Source organism: Thermobia domestica, chromosome 5, assembly GCF_964235325.1.
Source record: "Thermobia domestica chromosome 5, izTheDome1.hap1.1, whole genome shotgun sequence".
Classification (NCBI taxonomy): domain Eukaryota; kingdom Metazoa; phylum Arthropoda; class Insecta; order Zygentoma; family Lepismatidae; genus Thermobia; species Thermobia domestica.
Genome location: NC_137458.1, coordinates 290936555 through 290942512, shown reverse-complemented (window position 1 = coordinate 290942512; position 5958 = coordinate 290936555).

Here is a 5958-nt window from a genome sequence, read left to right as displayed (position 1 = left end):
GGACAGGCCTTGTAACCCTCAATTAGCAGGAAAATTGGAGGTGAAAATATCAGGTGAAAACACTGATCTTCAGAACCGGTTTTAGGAAAAAAAAAACAGAAATTACACTACTTCTGAATCCTGTCCATAGCGATCAGTAGATGAAATCGTGGCGTCCCTATACTGCACTTCCTATTTTAGTTCTTCAGTCCGGTTTTTACTATGAAAATCTAGCAAATTTATGGCTCCTTAGCTTCCTGCTTGGTAGTTATTCCATTATCAACTAGATTTACCTTGTTAATGCAGCTTTTCCAGCTAATTTCTACCTTTTATATCCTGGGAAGATCTTAGTCCGGCGTCTTCAGTGAAATTCTTGGCATGGAATGGAATAATTGCGCCCTAATATCATAGCGTGGGTTTATCAGCCAATCAAAACTAAGCATTTTGGCGGTGGGGCTTTGAAACGAATAAAATTTGGTAAAATCTGGATCAAACTAGATTTTAGAAGGACCTAGGTATCTAAAAGAGAGGTGAAGGGTGGTCCTGAAAATTCTGTCGAATTTTAGATTGGTTATTTGGTCTGAAAGTTCCGTCCAATAGTGGATCTATATTTTCAGATAGCACTGACACCGTAAGAATTGTAATAATCCATTTACATATCCATATACAAGACTTATAACTAATTTAAAATATATAAATAAAGATATTGATTCCAAAAACTATAATCCGTAATGATTTTTTTTTACAGTTTTCCATGTTAATTTGAAATAGAATAACAAACAATATTACGAATTATATGAACAGCCAGAAATTTTTTGTTGAACGGGAAGTACAGTCGGTGCAAAAAATTTCGGGCACCCTCCTATTAAAAACATAATCTCATTAGACTGTAATGGCATATTACAGTTCCCCGGCGTCGTTAAAAAAAATTTTGTTTGAATAACAAAATTTTGTTGAATAGAATTAACATGTATTAATACTAATAAACTAACTACTCACTCATACTCTCATACACTCAAATGAGACAGTGTAACATTCACTTTGGGTATTGAGATAGAAGTTCCCGTTTTTTGTCCTCAGTACAGTTGATTAAGCTTAAGATTTTGGAAATTGTGAGTTCACCTTTTAGGTAGCAGGAAAACACGAGGTAACCAGTTCCCAATGTTCCCGTCAAACGTGGGAAAACGTTCAATATCCCGGAGGGACACTTTAGAGCTCATACTAACATAAGTAGGGGAATTGTTGGTGGGAATTAACATATTATCCTGCACAATCGGAGTCGTCACCGGATTTACCACCGACGACGTCGTAGCGGTGTTATAATTACCCATGTAAGTGAAAGGGATTCGGTTGGTCGTATTGAATATGTTGGGCTCCATCCCCGGACCAATCGCACCCGTGAACAACGACTCAGAATGGCACCCATCTCCTCTTCCCGGCAACACGCTATGTGATTGTATACCTCCATGTAAGGAGGGAGCACTCACGCTAGTGACCGTAGTCGTCACAACACTCGACTGATTCGGCACACTATTGGAATTGAACCACGACTTTGGTTCTGACCGATGCATGGGGTAGTGAGTCGCAATATCCCGTGCATCAACTGACACTGAATTTTCTTTTCCTGCGCCACGGGTAGTTGTTATAGCAGGTAATATTCCTGAGGAATCGCTACCGGGGAAAGGATAGGTTACCTCTGATTTTTCGCGACTAGATTTTGTCATTTCTTTTTGAATATTTGCTATCTCGTTTTGAATTTTCGAAATTTTCTGGTCAGTTACTTCCAGTTTGGTTTCCAATGATAAGTCTGACAAGGTTGACTTTAAACTATCAATTTCGGCCTGCTGTGTTTCTAATTTATTGTTGATTTTATACAATTTAGTATCCATTCGTTCAATTTCAGAATTTACATGATCTAATTTACTTTCAGTCTCCTGCTGAAGTTGCTTTATGGACTGTTGAGCCTCGCATCTGACCAAATCAATTTCAGTAGACGTTTGCTCCCTCAATTTGTTTATTGAGGAAGCGAAGTCTACACATATATTGTCTATTTTGTGAGTTAATACTTCGAATCGAGATTTGGTTTCTCGGTTCGAGGCATTTATTTTTTCATTCATTTCCCGGCTATTCTTATTCATTTCGCGTCTCATTTCCAGGCTATTTTCATTCATTTCGCGTCTCATCTCTCGGCTATTATTATCTATTTTTTGTAGCATTTGTTGCAATGAAAGGAGGAGAGCGTCATTATTAGATGACACAGTCTTCCTTTGCTTTTCTTTGGTTTTATCACCACTTGGATCCCCATCTCTTTCATCATCATCGAGGTCAGATATCTCCACTGGAGATATTTGGCCTCGGTTCTTCGGGGTACTATACCCTCGCTCACCGTCCGAATCGGGATGTTCATTTTCTTTTTCAGAGGATAAACTCATGGGTTCACGCGACTGGTGGAGCTTCCCCTCACATTCTTTGCAGTATTTAACTATTTCACCAGCCCGGACCTTTTCTGCATTTTCAGCAGTATCCTCTAAATTAATACAACTGAAATGGATCCATTTCAGCCCACATTCGTGACACCTCACTAGCCTACGAGAGACGCGAGCTCTTTTCTCACTACTTTCTAAAGTACATTGCGTACATGAGACTTCCGCGTTCTCGTGTGATACTACTTCCCTATTGGTTGCCATAGTTTCCATATAAAAAGACACAATATAAACACATGCAATTATATCCTTATAAACTAACAATACTTATTAATCAAGTACTATTCATAAATTAAGGGACTCCTATCTAATTCCCTCCTTGGGTCAACTTCCAGCATTTTCAAATTTTAGAAGTCACTTTAGCAAATTCCTTCATTTCCCCCTTTCTACAGAGAGAGACAAAGATAGCAGAACAGCCAATGACTATAATTATTTAATCCCACTGTAACTTTTTAATTATGCACCTTTTGTGGCCAAGTCAATATGTGCTCGATCCTAAACAGTGTTTAATAAATAATTTCAGATTCGTTACCAGGGAAAACAATTGTTTCCATGGTAACTGTCCGATGTCAACGGTCGCCAATTTTGAAAGAAAACGTTGTCCGTTGCCATAGAAACCGCCGTTTCCAGGGCAACAGGTCCTGTCACAGTTAGCCAATATTGAAAGAAAACGTAAAAAGAAAAATATGCAAAGTACTGGAGAGGAGTCGCTAAAAAATTAACTTTCTTTAACGAGGACGATTTACGAAACATCATCTACTAATTGAAGTCATGATTATTTTCCAATAAAGTAAATTTCAATAAACTTTCTTGTTATCGTTAATTACTTCATATCGGACTCCCGAAGAAAACTCATCGAAACAACTTATTGACCGTGCCAATAGCGACTACTCTGTCATGACTCCGTTTTCTTTCATTTAGAAATAGGAAAGAAAGAGAAGAAAGTAGAAGGGTAAAAGAAGGAGGTAGGAAAAGAAGAAAGAAAAGAAATAGGGTATTTTAATGAGAAACAGATTACTGGATAATTCCGGAAATATAGTAAAAGGTCGGGAAAGTCGTTGAAAGATGAATCATTCTAAATGTTATTAACGACTAATCAATTTTGGAATGCTTCGGAATAGACACATGTTCCCTCATACCACCCAGACCTAGCTCCAGGCACCACGATCATGGGGTTGCCCAGACCTAGACCTGGAAATGAGAAAAGTGAAATTTAATTCTTTGTACTGTTATTCCAACCGGTGATTGATAACCATCCAGCATCCGAACTCTGTTCTCTAGGATCGACCACACATATGAATTAGCCAAGAGGGGAAAAAAATCAGACTTATAAACTCAATATAAATTTATGTATCGTATCAACGAGAATTTCAACTTCCTGGAAGAAAGATGTCGTATTTAGGCTCATCCTGCTATTTTTGTTTCACTCCTAGAGCCGATTTAAACCATTAGTAGCGGTCCTTCATGACCTAGGTTATTTACCTTAACACATATATTAAAACACGACACATATATTATAGATGTTAATACAACAAATGATATCACTAAAATTACTTATATTAAATCTATCATGCATTCACACGCTCACTCACTCAGGACAGTGTATATATGGTTAAAGGAAACCAACTAACTACAAAGATACAAATAATTTATTACATCCATAGTGAAAAGAAAAGACAAAAATAATTATGAAGAAAATATTACAAGCACAAGTTATTGGTTATATATTAATAGAGTACATAGTGTTATATTCTAGTAAAATTTTTGTATATCCAATTATCTTGACAAATAGAAAGAGAAAAAAATTATTTACATGTATCATATCTTAGACATGCTGAAACAAATTATGATTTGCGACATACGCAAAAAAAAGACACTTATTTCACTTGAAAAAAATTGACGAAGAGGAAAGAAAAGAGAAAAAAATGAAAAAAAACCTTTTGGTGTATCAGAACTTATATGAGTCTCTACCTCACATCGGGTAATAAAATATTAATGATTTTGAGCGTTCAAATCACAGATCACGCACTACTCATAGTGTCCAAAACATTTCGCTCCATTTGACTTAGTTTGTGGTCATTTATATATCTATATATATATATATAACTATCGGTTTACAAAAACCATTTATCGTCTATATTTGGTTTATAACTCGTAACAGTTTATGTCTGCAATCGCACATTACGACGCTTTATCCATCTAGGGATTTTGAGAAAATAACTTTCACTAGAGGATGTTTCTCCTCTTAGACGATCCATTTCCAAACTTATTATTTGAATAGTTTTAAGTTATTTATTTAACACAGGGACACGTCATGAGACCTTTCTTCAGGATCACTTTCGTATATATGTGTATATAATTCGGATTTTTAAAAACGATCTCCCGCAGGTGTACGCAGTATAAAGGTTCAAATTGAGGATAAAAAAAAAACTGGTCAAGTCACAGGATACATATGAAGGTGAGAAGGATTCAATTTACACTTTCCACAATGGTTTTTGGGTTGGTAGTTCAAGGATAATATGCGTTATGAAGTGAGTTACGTTTAGACCTGCCGTTACTTTCCAATACATGCCATTACATAATTACATAAGGTCTCATTTACATTTATTCAACAGAAAAGGAAAATTACTTAAGTGCACGGCGGTATTCTTAACAAAATCTACATTCTCACATTCGTCGGAGAACTTACTGGTAAACTATAGCAACCAATACACGTTTAGGGGGACAGACACGAGCGCTCTTACATATATTCATAATACATTTAATATCATACTTTTACTTTAAAATCATATTCACATACTAAGTACATATACATTCGACGTATTCATTTCTCTCTCTATATATATATTTATTATAAATGCGCACACATTTAAATTAATCACCCCCAACAATAAAATTTTTACAAGGTTGCAAACATTGTCCCAAAACAAATGACTTCCGACATTACATATGAAAAACGAAAATCGCTTTTCTACCTGATACCGCGCATCTATAAATTTTCACCTTTATATAATCAGTTTGTGCTTAAATCATGAAAAAAAAACTTTGTGCGGCAGGCACGTAACACAGAGCATTTCTAAAGATATAACTAGATAACCTAAAATACAATTTCTGGGCCCAGGTTAACTACAAAGTAATCGAAAACCAAAACAGAAAGGAAAGTGACCAACGGATTACAAAAAAAAAAAAAAAAAAAACTTAAGAGGAACGACGGTGAAAGAACGTAATCGAATTGTCGTCAAATACTAAGTCTTTGTTCATTTCAGCGATAGGTCAAAATGTGATGGAGGACCCAATCACTATCTACTTTATCCATGAATCGTGTCTTGCAACGTCTCAGCTGGTAATTTCAGATCAGAGTTGTACGTTAAATAAATCGTAAGTCACAAGTTCAAAATCTTGGGGGGGGGGGAGGTTGAAAAAATTTTAAAAAAACTTGAAGAAATGAAGACAGAGAGAGAGATAGAGAAGAAGGAAGACGAAGAATAGGGGCGCC